Here is a 17,115-nt window from a genome sequence, read left to right on the forward strand (position 1 = left end):
AGAGGAGGGACAGCACAGCCTCCTCGCCCTGGCAGGAGGCTCAGGGTCACCACCTTCCCCTCTGCTCGCCCGTCGCCATTCTTCCAAACCACTCTCAGCCAAAGATTCCACCGGCAGTCACCCACACGACAACCCAGGCCTCCTTTCAGCAGCGGCTCCCGCCCCGCAGCCACCGCGCCCTCTCACCCCCGCGGTTCTGCCCGCCGCCTCTGCCCAGTCTGTGCACTTCACCTCCCTGGCTCCTGCTCTCCCCTGAGCTCACAGTGGACGCGGGGTTCGTCCCAACCCTTCTTGGGAGTACTGAATGGAAAAGGGGGAGCGTGCGCAATTGCTTGGTCGAGTGTAGACAGACATTGCGGGATTTGACTGTGGTACCATCACTTAGACGTCCTAGTGATTTTTACACCTGCCTTCTGCTTAGGACACCGGCCAGTTTTCCATTTGTGTCTACTCCACCTGCTGTCTTTGTTGAGTAAGCGAACATGGCCCCCCTCTGCCACTTAATCGACAAACGGGCGGTCCTGGAGGACCTCGCCCGCCGCTCACCCCCTCCCAACCTCGCAGACATCGCCTCCGATCGCCTGTTCCAAGGCCTAAGAAGCACATTAGCTGCGAACGGAGGTGAGGAGGCTCAGCTGACCGCCTGTGTCAGCTGACAATGTGTGGCACGCACAAACGCCGCGACTTGCCTTTGCCTCTCTGTTATTTGCAGCTCAGCCCAATCGGCGCCTCCAGGACGGCGGAGGCGGCAAAGACGGTGGGCTTCTTGGGTACAGCTCCACGAGGGCTGGCATCCCTGCACGGCGGTGTACACCTGAGCGAGACGCTCAGTCGCTCTCTAAAGCCCCTTCTGCGGATGATGGACACGGAGATAAATAAAAGCGGTGTGTCATGAGAGGCCGTCCGCCAGGACTTACCCTCCTTCGCAAGGGTTTGCACCTCGCAGCGGAGACTGTTCTGCCTCTGGCCCTTGGAGCAAGCCGGCTGACAGCGGAGTAAAGAAAGATTCCTCCACTGTGTACACCGCCGTGCAAAACAATTCCCTGACCCCTAATCGCACCCGGATGCGGTGGTGAAAGAGCTGAATCCTAGCCACTAGACCAGCGGGGAGGCACAGGAGGGTCTTTCTCAACCTTCTTACCATATAAGTGACTGTTTGCCTGTGCGCTGGGAGGACTTGGGCCTTGTGGGCGTCGTTGGTCACTCCTGGAGTCGTCTCACAAGGCCTTTTCCTCCCTCCTTTCTCCAAAAGAGGAGCCCGCAGGCAACGCACCCAGCACTCCGCGAGGCGAGTCCTGGAGCGGGTTGCAGCATCCCGGCTGCACCTGAACACTGACCTACAGATATGCCTTTGTGAAGCTGCAGCGTGTGGAGAAACAGTCGCGGGTTGCAGTGGTCAGAGCCGCGCACCGGGTAGCCAGGAGCAGGTAGGAGCGAGGAGGCTCCCGGGGTGAGACCGAGGCACCCGAACATCAGAGCTTGGCATCCCTGACACCATAAAGGACTCACACGGATGCGGAAACCGAGACAGGCTGGATGGAAAACTCTTTCCAGGGAGACTCCGGGGCCCTCAACTGGTCTCCTACCTTCCCCTGCAACCTGCTACACCTGCCATTTTCCCATCTTAGGCGATGGCAATGCCACCCTTCCTTATGCTCCGGGCAAAACCCCGAGAGTTCCCTCTGACGCTGGAGTTTTTTCCTCATCTCCAAGATCCAATTGGTCGCCAGTTCGTGATTTCCCGTCGGCCAAGTGCGTGGGCATTGACCTACACGTGAGTTTCTCCACCTCCGCGGAATGGCTACTTCGGGGTTGGGGAGGGGCCCTCCGGTGGATTGTAAGGTGTTTAGCCGCATCCCGCGCCTCCGCTGACTAGATAGATACCAGGGGTTAACATTCTTCCTCCCGGCTTCCCCCATCGTGGCCTAGTGTCCCAGCAGGGATAGGGGAAGCATGTGAGGGTGAAGTTGCTGCCTGTTGAGAACCATTGGTGGGCATAGTCCTGCCCTCTGAGCTTGTGCTGAGGACTCTCCAGATGAAGGTTCAGGGGTCGAGCCAGCTCGAGAACCCCTCGCTCCCCCGCACAGTCGGACCTTAAAATTGGAGGATTTTAACATCTCCACATCATGAGATTCTACCGTTAGGTCTTTTCTTCCCTTCTGTCTGCCAGTTTGGCTTCTTCTGAGTGTGTCGACCAGGGCCAGCCAGGCAGAAGGCTGGTTTCGCTCAAAGAGGATCCTCTCACCCCTCCTGGAGCTTCAGGCCTATTTGGGTTGGGCCTGCAGAGAAGCCTTAGGGGCCACTTAGTTCAGCATCCGGCGGGGTAGTGGGGAGGGGGCAGGTGTGCCATGGGGGGAAGAAGAGGGTTTGACTGCTGTTCTCAACCCCGGGCGCCAAACCTCCAATCTGGTGAGGCGCACCTCTCCAGGCTTCTACTGGTCCCACTGGCCAGTAGTTTGGTCTCCGGTCAGCCTGAGCTCCCAAGACACCCAGGTCCAGAAAGACACCTGGAGATACCCAGGCCCAGAAGGAGGAGTCGGTGAAAGCAGCTACTCACTTAGGTCCTGAAGGCAAGGGATCCCTTTCTGGTGGGAAAGAAAGGCCTCGAGTCCTGTCCTGTTGAGTAAGCAGAAGAGAGATCAAAGGGAAGAGAAGAAAAATCCAGTGAGGTTTCAGGATCTAAAGTTACCATGAAGTCGACCAAACCTCTCTGGAGGTCCTCCCGTGGCTGGCGAATGTGACTCAAGTCCCCGTCTTCAGTTTGTCAACGTGGAAAGAGCCTACGACAACGGCCAGTACCAGGTACTAGGCATCCCCAGTCTTTCTAGTTGGTGGTACTGGAGCTTCTCTACCCAGGATTTCCGTGGATTTCAAGGATACAACTGAACAGCCTTTGTTGTTCCAACTGCTCTTATTTGAAGAAAGGGCCGATCTGTTGAGAAGCACATAGGAAAACCACTTCTGTAAGAGTATAGCAACTGTTGTTGAGACTGTCACATTCCTCCTCCTCCTCCTCCTCCCTCTTCCTAGAAATGTGCAATGAAAATTAATCCCCAGGATGGGCCTGTTGTGCTTTCAATGCACAGTTGTCGGAACCTAAGGGAACTCTAGGAGGTTCTGGGATGAATATTTGAAGTATAACACAGTCATTTTTATTTATACTTGCATTCCAAAAACACATCGGACAAACACATCCAGTTCACCTGTGCCAGACTTACAAAGATGGCAAAAGAGGGACTACATACAAACAAGTGAAAGATGTAACCCAATGGCTTTTAAATATTTGCTGTTTCCACTGAAGGTCTTCTCTGGATACACCTACCAGTGTCTTCTCTTTCTCTGAAATCAGACATTCAAGTGCCAGACCCTGAATCAGTTTTCTGGTTCCAGCTTGTTCTTCCCCGTTCTGTATCTCTGCCCCTCCATTCTCTTCTTTCATATGCAGTAAAAGGTCAGCTCTCTGTCAGTTTCTCATTTGCAACATCCCACTTGAAGAACGCAATGACCAGCATCAAAAATTAGACACCCTCCATGGGACTCCATCTCTGTCTTAGTTGGAGCTTCTATAACAATGTACCATAAACTGGGTGGCTCATCCACAACAGACATTTCTCACAGTTCTGGGGTTTGGAAATCTAAGATCAAGATGCCAGCATGGTAGGATTAGGGTGAGGAACCTCTTCCTGATCGTAGATTACCATCTTCCCACTGTATCTGCAGGTGGCTGAAAGAGGCTGAGAGAGCTCTCTAGTGTCCCTTTTATAGGGGCACTAATCCCACTCGGGAGGACTCCACCCTCTGGATCTAATTACCTCCCAAAGACCCCTCCTCCTAATTTTAACACTTTCCAGGGGTGGGTGGGGGAAGGTTATGGTTTCAACCAAGGCATTTTTGGGGGACACAAATATTAGGTCTCCTGTGATCTTTCTAGAAAAAGGAGAAATTATAAATGATCCAAAGCTTTGTAACATTTCACAGTCAGAAATAAAGAAAACTTTTCCTAAGATTTTGAAAGGTCTGAAATGTGAGCTTCCTCCCAACCAAACCCATCACTAAAATCTGGACCCTGTGCTGAGTGTTGTGGACTTTTTGCGTGTTCATCCTCCCTGCAGACAACTGAAGATTTATTCTCTCCAGAGGGTAGAAGAGAAGATCTATTGGGAGAACCCACCCCCAATATTTCAATGTAGGTTCTTTCTATTTTCCGTAAGTGTCAGCCTGCTGAGAAATAAAGAGAGACAGTACAAAGAGAGGAATTTTACAGGTGGACTCCCAGGGTGACATCACATATCAGTAGGACTGTGATGCCCACCTGAGTCTCAGACCAGCAAGTTTTTGTTAATGGTTTCAAAAGGGGAGGTGGTGTAAGAACAGAGACTAGGTACAAAAATCACATGCTTCCAAGAGCAAAAAGCAGAACCACTGATAAGGGTCTAACAAAGATCACATGCTTCTGAGGGAACAGGGAAAAGGGCAAAAGCAGAACCACTGATAAGGGTCCAACAAAGATCACAGGGCAAAGGGCAAAAGCAGAACCACTGATAAGGGTCTATGTTCAGCGGCATGTGTATTGTCTTGGAAAACATCTTAAACAACAGAAAACAGGGTTCGAGAGCAGAGAACTAGTCTGACCACAAATATACCAGGGCTGAGTTTTCCCAACCCTACTAGCCTGAGGCTTCTGCAGGAGAGCAGGGCTTATCTAACTCCTTATCTCAACTGCACAAGACAGACCTTCCCACAGTGGCCGTTCATAAGACCTCCCCGCAGGGGCACATTCTTTTCCCAGGGTATCAATATTAATATTCCTTGCTAGGAAAAGAATTTAGCGATATGTTTCCTACTTGCATGTACATTTATAGACCCTCTGCAAGAAAAAAATATGGCTCTTTTTGCCCAACCCCACAGGCAGCCAGACCTTATGGTTGTCTTCCCTTGTTCCATAAAAATCACTATTATTCTATTCTTTTTCAAGGTGCACTGATTTCATATTGTTCAAACACACATGTTTTACAATCAATTTGTACAGTTAACACAATTATCACAGTGGTCCTGAGGTGACGTACATCCTCAGCTTACGAAGATAACAGGATTAAGAGATTAAAGACAGGCATAAGAAATCATAAAAGTATTATTTGAGAACTGATAAATATTAAGATGAAATCTTCACAATTTATGTTCCTCTGCCATGGCTCCAGCTGGTCTCTCCATTCAGGGTCCCTGATTTCCCATAACAAGGATCCTTGGCCCCAACGGGGCAATCAGCATAGATGAGTGAGGGCTTGTGTCCCACATTGAAATGAGAGGGATGAGGTGACAGCATATGTTGATCTGTGTGATGGTTACATAAGTTATGACCTAATTCAAAGCTTATTGTGCTGTATGAAAAAGAAAACCAGAGGACTTGCACAACCTGACTTTCAGACTCACTCTAAATTGTTATAAACAAGGCAGTGTGCAAGCAGCATTGGGAGACCCAAATACATAAACAGACTGACTTGGCAGACCTGAAACTGACCCACAGCTATAAGATCCATAGGGTTTTTTTGTTTGTTTATTAATTTCTTTTTGCTTTCTGAGACAGGGTATCACTCTGTCATCCAGGCTGGAGTGCAGTGGCCTGATCTCAGCTCACTGCAACCTCTGCTTCCCAGGCTGAAGTGATCTTCCTGCCTCAGCCTCCCGGGTAGCTCATACTACAGGTGCATTTTAGTAGACATGAGGTTTCTCCATGTTGCCCAGACTGGTCTCCAACTCCTGGGCTCAAGTGATCCACCAACCTCAGTCTCTTACTGTGCTGGGATTATAGGCATGAGCCAGCATGACCGGCCATAGGTTTTCAATAAAAGCAGTTCAAGGGCCAAAGGAAATAGTTTCAATTAATTGACTTTCATAAAAGAGAAGGGGGAGATGAACAAGGTTATTTCTCCCTCACACTATACCTGAAAGTAACTTGAGGGACATTATAGACCAAAACTTAAAAGCTGAAGATATAAAGCATTTCGAGGATACTTTGTGACTTGTTGGTAGACAAGAGATTTATTAAACAGGGCACAGAAAAAAAACATGTATAAAGGAAAGACTTGATAAATTAGACTTCATCGATATTAGCCATATCTTCTCACCAAAAGACACCACAAAGAAAGTGAAGAAATGAGTCAGCCTCAGACTGGGAGAAAACAGTCACAAAACCTATCTGACCCCCAAACCCTGTAACTATGATGTATGGTGAGATCTTCTTACCTGGTAATTAAAACAGCAACAACAACAACAACAACAAAAAACCCAATCAACCCAAGTATGCTAGATGGGTAAAAGACTTGAACTGATACACAGGAATAAAAGGTACACACATGGTCAACAAAGCACATACAGTACGTTTAGCTATCAGGAAAATGGAAATTAAAACCACATTGAGACACCACTGTAACTCCCTGTAGCATGGCTAAATGTATAAGGAGAGGAAACACCTAATCTTGGAGAAGATGAAGAACAACAACAACTCTCACACATCATTGATAGAAATGTAAAATGACACAACTACTTTGGGACAAGTTTTGGCAGTTTTTATGGAGTGGCACATATCCCACTCTTTGGTACCGGCAATTAGGCACCTAGGTTTTCCCCAAGAGACATGAAAACAGATGCCCTCAAAATCTCTTGTGAGAAGAAAGTTCAAAGCAGGCTTATTCAGAATAGCCAATACCGATTTATTCAGAATAGCCAATACCCAAAGGCTCATTATTGGGTTGGGGGTGGGGCGGGAATGGCAAACAAACTATGCTAGTTCTTTGCAATGGAATACTACTCAGCAATGAAAAAGGAATGAACATGTGCAACACTCAGCAATGGATAGAGCCAGAGACATTATACAGAGAGAAAGAAGCACATAGAACAGAGTAGATGCACCGTGATTCCATCTGTGTGAAGTTCTAGAAGCAAAGGTAAAGTGAAAACAATCTGGAGAGTGATTGTTCACAAATAAGGCAGAGGACAATGACAATGATTTTTGTAATTCTAGTGATTACATTATTGATTGAGTAGTCAGTAAATCCAGGCATGTCTGACAACAGCAGTGTAAGGCAGAGTTTGCGAAGTGGCCCAACCTTCCATAGAAAAATGTTGAGGCACATAAAATTTAAGATACTTAACCAAGGTCAGGCAAGAGCTGACACAGATTTCCAACACAGAACCTGGGTTCTTGGACATAGGTTAGACTGGACCTGTCCACTTCTCTGTTTCTGGTGTCTCTGGGATTCTCAGCTACACCAGAGGAGAGAGAGAAGGAGATGGAGGGAGAGAGGAGTAGGGAAGAAATGGAGGGAGGCACAGGGCCTGTAGCTGTCAAAGAGCAGAGAAGGAACTCTTGCCAGTGTATTTACAGTATAGAGAAGTTTCCTGGGGATCAGGACATTAGCAGATGCTAAGCTCGCTGTGGTCAGGAGATGAATTTGCTATGCCATAGATTTAGAAATTAAAACGAAACCCTTAAATTATTGGAAGAGAATGTAGCAGAATACATTTCTGCTTTAAGAGATAACAGGAAAAAATAAAGCAAAGTAGAATTTCACCAAAGTTATCAACTTCTGCTCATCAAGAATCACCATGAGAAAGTAAGAAGGTGAGCCACAGACTGGGAGAAGATAATTGCACTGTGTTTACCTGAAAAAAAAAAAAAAATGACTCAAATCTTGAATATAGAGAGTATTTTTTAGAAATCAGTAATAAAAAGTCAAGCCAATTGAAATAGGGAAGTTGCTTTGATAGCCTCTTTTCGCAAAGAAGGATGCTAAATGGTGAAAGGCATTAGTAAATATGCTCAACAGCATTACTCATTAAAGGAAACACAAATGGAAGCCACTATGTGGTACTGTTTTACATCTACCAGAACGGGTGTATTTAAAAGACAATAAACACCACGTGCTGTCAAGGATGTTCAGCCAGTGGAACTCTCCTTGCTGGTGAGAAACCATTCTAGAAGAAACCATTTGGCCGTTTCTAATAAAGTTAACATTGCACCTACCCTATGACCCAACAATTCCAGTACTTGGTATTCCTCAAGGGAAATGAATGCACGTGTCCACAAAAAGACCCACGCAAGAAGAATCTTCATTCTTCTTGTCCAGCAAGTGGAATCTGTTCCTTATCAGCAGGAGTAGAAGTCGGAACACTTCTGACCACAGCCTTTTGGTATCAGAGTCGCCAAGGAAATACAAGCAGTCAAGCGCTGGATGGAAGAACAACACATTATTCACACAGAGAGGAGACAGAGCGGCGTATGGGCTCTGCTTTAGTCCTGTGCATTGGTCCCCCATGGCCAGCAGGTCCCTCCATTTGGCCTGCACACACAGCCTCTTGAGAAACAGAAGAAAGGGTCTCGTCCCCTCCCCTCAGTAGGGGGCAGATACAGCAGCTGGTCAGGTGCCAGTTGATGCACATGTTTAAGCTGAACAAAGGGGTACACACTAAGTCTGATCCAGGGAAAGATATTCCCACACAAGGAGGTGAGCCCAGCACAGGCTGTGAGGACTCCTTGTCTCTTGGGAAGGAAGTGCTCCAGGCCCAAGGCCCATTTCTACCTGACAGAGTGGAGGTGGAAAGACTCCTGGCAAGAGATTGCCCTTCTCCACACTTTCCTGTTGGCATACAAACTTGGCAATGGGCACGGAGACAAGCCATTGGAGGCCACAACAAAGAGTGTGGAGTTTAAAGTCATTAAAAGCTTGTTGTCGTTTCGTGTGTAACAGCCCCAGTGACTGGAAAACAGGTTCTGATCACACCATTGCCTTCGTGTAAGCCACGACCAACACGGCTGACTGGGTTATTTGCTCTGTGAGTCTCAGAGACAGGACAGTGCAAGTCCAGGGCTTCCCTTGGACTCCTCCCCAGGTTGGTGAGCTGTGAGATATCTTTTCCTTCCCCTGACCTGCCCCCAGTGACTAGAAAAATGGTTCTGAGCACACTATTGCCTTCGTGTAAGCCACCAACAGGGCTGACTGGGTTATTTGTTGCATGAGGCTCAGAAACAGGACAGAGCACGTCCAAGGCTTCCTTTGGATTCCTTGCCAGATTAGTGAGCTGTGAGGCCTTTTTCCTTCCCCTGAGGCGCCTGGTTGCCGGGAGCAAAAAGCGATAGCCCGAAGGAACAACGCTGCCGTGACTCGGATTCGAACCGAGGTTGCTGCGGCCACAACGCAGAGTACTAACCACTATACGATCACGGCGAGCTACAAGCCAAGTGGCAATGTCTGAGCTTGCTCTAGTAATTTTGACGTCAATAGATTTCGATTATTAAGCGGATTTGTTCCCAGACAGCCACGGGGGGGCTGGCGCTTTTCTTTCTTTTATGCCTGCTCTGCTTTTCCCTCCCTTCCTCCCAATCCTTATATGTGATGAGAACAATTCTCATCTCCTCCACTCCAGCCTGGGCCTCCCTGCACCAGCCTCTCTCGGGAGGTCTCTCTGTCCTGGTCCGCACCTCCTCTGCTTCTCTCCCGCCTCTCCGTATTTCTGCTTTTCACCCTTCCTCTCTCCCGCCCCACCGACCGAAGCCGAGGTGAGCGAGAGGAGTGCAAGCAGCGCAAAGACTCGGGTGAAGGCGGTGCCAAGAACGGGAAGAGCCATCACTAGAGCCCACAGGGCGTTCTGCTTGCTTTCCTTGGGACCCACGCTGCTCAGGCCCAGGGAGTTGCGGACCCGGACGTTTCCTGGGATGCTGGGTCTGACGCCTGCGAGAGACAGGACGCGGCGATGGCCATTCCCCTGCGCTTCCGGCTTCGGAATCACTCAATGCACAGGTTTCAACCGTAGCCAGCAAGATGCGCCTCTCCGGTTTTCCGAGGCTTTGGAGCCTGCTCAATTGTTCTACAAAAGGCAGTGGCTCCGCCTCACGTTGGATGGGCGCTTGCTCTGCATGGTAATACCAGAGTAAGAGTTGACTGTCCGTGTGTCGCAGTCCAGTGGTGTGCTTGCTTCCAAGTCTAGAGGTGGGTGGTTCGAGCCCGTTCTATGGAGCGTTTCTTGCATTTTAAAAATGCTTAAACCGCTGGTAACTTTCTTCTATCCAGCACATGCTCTCATGGAAAGGCAGAGCGACAGAGCAAGACCAACTTTATCCTCCTCTCCTCCGTGTCTCGCATACCACATGAGGACATAAATCAAGGTCCGCTAGGATTCTGGAAACTCTCTCTCTCTCTCTCTCTCTCTGTTTTGAGACGGAGTCTCGCTCTGTTGCAAGGCTGGTGTGCAGTGGCGCGATCTCGGCTCACTGCAACCTTCGACTCTCTGATTCAAGCAATTCTCCTACCTCAGGCTCCCGAATAGCTGGGATTATAGGCACGCGCCACCACACCCAGTGAAGTTTTGTATTTTTAGTAGAGACGGTTTCACCATGTTGGCCAGGGTGGTCTCCATCTCCTGACCTCGTGATCCGCCTGCCTCCGCCTCCCAAAGTGCTGGGATTACCCACCACGCCTGGCGCGCTCTTCTCTCTCTCTCCCATTAACTGTCATTCATTTAGCCCTTTCCATACGCTTTTGAGGTTAAATTGGTTCCATGATTTTACAATTAACATGCAACGCCCTAGACATTCTTGTATGGACATTTTCAGCCACTGGTGTATTTCTACAGCATAGAGGTTCAATTACTATAGGAAGAGCAATTACTCTATCATAGTGTTCACACGGTTTTTATATAATTCCATTCTCTCTCCTCTGTTGGCTTATTAGCTATAACTCTTTCTTTTGTTATTTTAGTAATTGCCTTAGGGCTTAGAGCAAACCTTTTTAACTGATCACAGTCAACCTTCAAGTGATATTACACCTCGCTTTCTGACCTTGAGGCTACTGCTGACATGTACTTTACTTTTACCTATGTTATCAACCCAACAACACAGTGTTATTGCTTTTGTTTAAATAGTCAAATTTTTACAAAAGAAATTTACAAAATAAAAAAATACCTTGTATAGTTACCCATTTCTGGTGTTCTTCATTTCCTCGTGTAGATCTGGATTTTCATCTGGTATTGGATTCCTTCTGCCTGGAGGACTCCTTTGACGTTTCTTGTAGTGTGGGTCAGCTGGTAGTGAATTCGTTCAGCTTTTGTACATCTCTAAATGTCCTTATTTCACTTCCAGTTTTGGGAATTTATTTTTTCTGGCATAGTATTCTAGGCTAACTTCCCCTGCCCTCAGTACCTTAAAGATGTTGCTTCTCTGCTCAAGCGCATTGCTGCTCCTGGTAGAGGCCGGCAGGAGCAGACAGGAAGCTGATACAATCCTCATCTTTGTTCCTGTGTATGTACAATGTCTTTTTCTTCTGGTTGGATTTGAGCAATGTTATTTTGATGTGTCTAGGAGTGGTTTTCTTCCTGTTTCTTGTGCTTTGGTTTCCTCAGCTCCTTGGGTCACTGGATTTATAATTTTTGTTATGATTGAGAAGTTTTCAGCTATTGTTTCTTCAGACATTGGCCAGGCACAGTGGCTCACACTTTCGGGAGGCCAAATCGGGAAGTGTTGAGTGAGGCCTGAAATTCAAGACCAGCCTGGACAATGTACTGAGACCCCATTCCTAATAAAAATAACATAGAAAGAAAATAAATGTTTTCTTTCCTCCCTGCTCCTTCTCAGGAACTCCCATTACTCGTAAATTAGGCCTCTTAAGTCTGCCCGACAGTTCACTGACAATCTTTTCACTAAAAAAAAATCTTTTGTCTGTGAGTTTCATTTTGCATATTTTCAATTATTCATGGTTCCATGTTCCCTGATCATTTCTTCTGCAACATCTAATCTGCTGTTAATCCCATCCAGCGAATTTCTCATCTCTGATACTGTGGTTTTGGTGTGATATGGCTCACTGCAACCTCTGCCTCCTGTGTTCAAGTAGTCCTCCTGCTTCAGCCTCCCAAGTAGCTGGGACTACAGCCACGTGCCACGACGCCCGGCTAATTTTTTGTATTTTGTATTTTGAGTAGAGATGGGGGTATCACCATGTTAGCCAGGATCGTCTTCATCTCCTGACTTTGTGATCTACTGGACTCAAACTCCCAAAGTGATGGGATTACAGTTGTGAGCCACCACACCGGCTCCTTCCTTCCTTCCTTCCTTCCTTCTTTCCTTCCTCCCTCCCTCCCTTCCTTCTATGAGACAGGGTCTCACTCTGTAGCCCAAGCTGGACTTCAGTGGTGTAATCTTGGCTCACTGCAACCTCTGCCTCCCACACTCCAATGATCCTCCCACTGCAACCTCCTGAGTAGCTAGGACTACAGGCACACACCACCATGCCTGGCTAATTATTCAATTTTTCTTGGTAGAGATGAGGTTTCGTCATGTGGCCCAGTCTGGTCTGAAACTCCTGAGCTGAAGAGATCAGCCTACCTTGGCCTCCCAAACTGCTGGGATTACAGGCACCTGTTTGTTTGCAGAGAGGAGCAGTGGGCAGATTTCAGGTAGGAGAGTAAATTGGGCATCTGTTACTCCAACATTGCCAGGAGCCGAAGGCATCTCTTTATGTGTTCTTAGTTTGACTTCAACAGGAGGTGTGCCAATTTATCTTCCAATGTATTTTTCCTACTCAGTGAGACAGCCTTTTCCTTCATGCTCTTGCCAGCACAGCAAAGTTTCCATATATCAGTCTAATGTACCAGTGAGGGGGTGGTGTCCTGCCTGACTTACCTAAGCAGGAGGCACAGCAGAAAGACATGGTGGACACTGACTGCCCAGAGATACTCTCTGGCACGTGTTCCACAGCTAAACCTCCAAGATGTTTAGAAAGTCTTCCAATAATTGTAATTATTTTCTCTGGTAATCTACCTAACTGAGTCCAGAGAAAACTGGCTGGAGGGACTCTAAACTGCTTCCTGTCAAGAGGCTAATCAAACAGGAGAGGAAAGAATGGCTCCTTCTAGACATTTGTTCCTCTTCTCTTTTCTTTATGAATTGCATTCTGCTTTTGTTGAATGCAAACGATCTACGGACTGTTCTCCCTCCTAGACAAGGATGAATTAGCATGCTAATAACTACCTCTGTGTTATTCCTTCCTTGACGGTGTTTGCTTTGTTTTTCTGTAAAACTCATCTCACTGGAGACAAATCTCTGGAGCCATAGGATCCTGCACCTGACTATACTTCTTATGCAGACCTGGATTCTTGGAGTTATTGGCTCCCTTTGTCTTCGTTCTTTTGTTGACTCTCTTCAGCAAAACTGAACTCTGACTTTTACACCCTAAATCTGGCTCTTGGACATATAGGTCCTTTTGCTTCCTGACGCCTCCTCGACCCAGCCCAGCCTTTCCAACCTCTCCATCTGTGTCTGTCTGTCTGTCTGTCGTACTCTAGGCTGCCCCTAGTATTACCCACTTTCTTCTCCTTCTCTTCAGTGTTCAGGGTTTACCTTCCTCTCTACCTACAGAGTCCCACAGGCTGAGGGGGTGCCTCCTTACAGAGAGGGGAGCTCATTCCAGAAGGTGCCCTCTAGACTTGGAATAAACCTTACAAAGAACACTCAGGTTTGAAAAGCTTTTTCTATCTTCCCATTACCCGAATTATTCAAAGGACTAAAAGTGGGAAATCCAGTAGAATTCTTGATGTCTCTCAGAAACCTGCATTGGAACGCCTTCATTCACCAAGCATTGGGTGCTCATGAGGTGTAAAGCCTTGCTCTAGGTGAGGAGCTGCATGGTGACCAAGTCCTGCCCCACCGAGCCCACATCTGGAGGCATCAAGAAGGGACTGGGCAGTGGGAACACAACTGGCTTGTGTCCTCCCCACAAGCATTTCCCCATTCGGGCACAGGGAATGCAAGTGGTGAGCACGACAAATTAAGCATAGCAAAGGATAGGGAAGTGGGTGACTTCAGACCAAGAGGCTATGGTAGGCACGTGTGGTGGGGCGGTGGTGGGGCGGCTTCCCATAGGGGAAGGCAGGAGGCAGTGTGGGCCGGGGAGAATGTCCTGGATCTGGCATTCCTGCATCTTGCCCTTACTCACACGGCCTGGTGTCAACTCAGAAACATGACAACCACACAACTTCTGGCCTCCGTGTCACCACACCCTCAAGCATCCAGAACCTTGCAATGGCACAAAGAAGTGAGGATACACAACCTGGGGAGGGGGGCATTTAATAATGGACAGGTGTCTGAGGCAGATGTCGTCAGACTTCCAGGCACCACTTGCCTCTTTGTGGAGCAATCAGGGTAGTCATCGGCAAAAAAACTAAAGACTACTCGTCCTGTTCCACACAGAGGCGTAGTTAACCTTGTAACTATTCTTTTCTGACCTTCATTCTTCCACGTCCAGATATATGGGGGTCTTTGTTGTCCATCTGCTTCAAGTTAGATGATGAAAATCCTGCCTGAAGGCTTAAGGGTTTGTTAGAAAAGTAAATGCTGTTTACAAAAGGTGCATTTTAGGCAAAAGCTCAGTTCTGGAGCTCCAGAATCTACCTATCCCAAGCCCAATACGCACCTCCTTTCTCTCCCTCCCTCCTCGCCGCACCTGCCTTCACTGATTCTTCAGGCTGCACATCTCTGAGAAGATGACAATCCCTAGCAGAAGAACAAGAGAACCTTGGATTCTTCTCTCCATGAAGCTGTAGACGTGAGCAGATAGCCTCATTCCGTGGCGGTGTGACTCTGAAGTCACTCAGGTTTTCTGTGCCTCCATTTCTGCATTGTAAAATGGGCCCAATAGGAATGCGTTTCAAAATGGGTTGTTCCAAGTTTAAATAAGACACGGAGTAAAACATTGAGCCCACGCCCTGATGCATAGTAAACACTCCAAGAGCATTAGTCATTATCACTATCATCATCACCAGTGGTCTCATCGCAGCTATTATCATTATCTACATCCATCTTTGAAATAATTGCATATCCTTTTAGGGTATGGAGGGATTGCAACCTATAACAAATCCAAACTGATGAACATTTATTATTACAAATATTGCTGCTGGGAACATATTTCTGCATTTTAATCATCACCTGTGTGTTTCTCTATCAAATCTTCGCATACAATTTGGGGATGTTGCAAAACACATTCCCTGACCGGGAATCGAACCCGGGCCGCGGCGGTGAAAGCGCCGAATCCTAGCCACTAGACCACCAGGGAAACCGACAAAAAGATCAATGTCCTTGTCTGAAGAAAAAAAGAGGAGGTAAATACTAACTTTTTAAGAGTAGGAGAGCCCAACAGAGAGTGGCTCTCTGTGACCCAAGCAGGCTGCAGGACTGCAGGGCTCCAAGCAATCACTGCCCAGCTGCTCAACACCTCTCACCTCTGACAGCCTGGCCGCTGCTTTGGGCTGTATTGAGACCAGGCCACAAGGAAACTGAGCGGTGTTCCATTCTAGCCTAGCTGTAGCACGGTGTGAGGCAGAGCCAAACCCTTGCTCTCTTTCTGAGCCTCAGTTTCCTTGCCACCAAAGTGCAGACTTGGCTCTCAGCGGGTTATGAGCTGAGTCCTTCTGGTTCCTGATCTCTGAACTGGCTCAAGGGGCTCTACCGATAAAGACATGTGTAGGGGTTCCCTCAATTCGTAGAGCATGAAACTGAGTTGAGGGGTCTTTGGCTCGAGCTCCAGGTGCAGAGTTAGGTTCGTTTTCTTTTGTTCCGCCACGCAATTCAACCGGTTCCACAACTGAGGTCGGGGTGCGAGGAAGCCAAGTGGGCTTCACAGGAAAGACCTCCTTGGTTTCAGAGACATTGTAGCTGTCAGCTTGAAATCTTCAGAAAGAAGATTTCGGCGATAGATGAGAAGACTGGAAATTTCTGGATCTAAAGCTAACATGACGTCCACCTCATCCGGCACTCGTCTCCGATCAACTCACGGCGGGCAAACCAGGCCTGGTTCCTAGTGCTCAGCGGGGTTTCAGGTAGTAATGGAACTCCTCCCGTGCTTCTTGTGATCAAAGATGCAGCTAAGTTCCCCCATCCCACCCCTCAGCTCCACTCCCCTCCCTTGAAAAACAAAAAAGAAAAAGAAAAGGTCATTATGAAAGCCACCTTTCGTGTGTGAGGCAAACCTGCTGACCCCACTCTAGCTAAACGACCCGAGCACCGCCCCTTGAGGACACATCCACGAAAACCTTAGGCGCCGCCTTGGGCAACTGCGTATTGCTGCCTATGACGGATGAAATTCGACTGCATCTCGACATTCCCGCGGCCCCGGGAAAGTGCTGGCAAAAGGCCCCGGGAAGCACCTGCGATCCCTCAGGTAAGAAGACTGTGGATTGCAATAGGCCCGGGCTGAGGGTTCCCCGCCTGCTCCCGAAATGAAGACACTGGAGACCCATAGCCGGGCTACGGGATCCCGATTCTTTCCGCGGGGTATCCAGTTCCAGAACTAAGCGCCGGTGTGCGGGATTCGCCCCGCTGACACTCTCCGGCTCCCAGAAGCTGCAGCAGCCGGCGGGTTTTGAGCTTCCGAGTCCCGGGCGCACAGGAGTGTGGACACCGCCCCTCCAAGGCTGTAGACCCCGCCTCGGGGCCTTTTCCCTGGCGCCGGCAATCAGGGCTCATTCTTTCACAGGGTTTCGATCCTTCTGGTCCTCCCAGCAGCCGCAGGACCCTCCCTGCCCACCCTTCACCCAAGCCAAGGGGCCTCATCCTTGCTCTTTCCTCGCGGGCCCTCCACTTAGGGTGTCAACAGAGGTAGGTCAGGGGAGAAACCTGGATTTCTACACACACCTGGCTACAATGAGATGGCGCAATTCCCCTTCCCCTGCAGAAGCAGACTCAGAAAAAGGTAGTTAAAACAGAAGGTTTAAATAAAATCGAGAGTCTGATAACATAATACCCAAAAGTCCAAGTTTCAATTGAAAATCATTCATCATACCAAGAACCAGGAAAATCTCATACTGAATGAAAATAGACAGCAAATACACACTGGCAATACGATGAGAGAGGTGTTGGGATTGTCTGACAAAGACTTTAAAGCAAGCAAGCCTGATGAAAATGCTTTAGTAATTATGAGCACATTTGAAATCAATGGACAAATAGCCTTAGCAATTAAACACAAGATTTAAAGGAGAACCAAATGGAAATATTAGAAGTGGAAAATACAACAACCAAAATATAAAAAGTCCGGCACATAGGCTGAACAGCAGAATGGATGGTGCACAGCAAAG

The 17,115-nt window shown here is 48.1% G+C and overlaps 2 non-coding genes across 2 annotated transcripts; both read right to left on the reverse strand.

Annotated features, from left to right (window-relative positions):
* Window positions 1-9,152: 9,152 nt before the first annotated feature.
* TRNAH-GUG lies at window positions 9,153-9,224 on the reverse strand. The gene has a single exon. It is a non-coding gene; the product is annotated as a tRNA-His (tRNA).
* Window positions 9,225-15,026: 5,802 nt separating this feature from the next.
* TRNAE-UUC lies at window positions 15,027-15,098 on the reverse strand. The gene has a single exon. It is a non-coding gene; the product is annotated as a tRNA-Glu (tRNA).
* Between the last annotated feature and the right edge of the window lie 2,017 nt (window positions 15,099-17,115).

This window comes from Piliocolobus tephrosceles, chromosome 1, assembly GCF_002776525.5.
Source record: "Piliocolobus tephrosceles isolate RC106 chromosome 1, ASM277652v3, whole genome shotgun sequence".
NCBI classification, from domain to species: Eukaryota; Metazoa; Chordata; class Mammalia; order Primates; family Cercopithecidae; genus Piliocolobus; species Piliocolobus tephrosceles.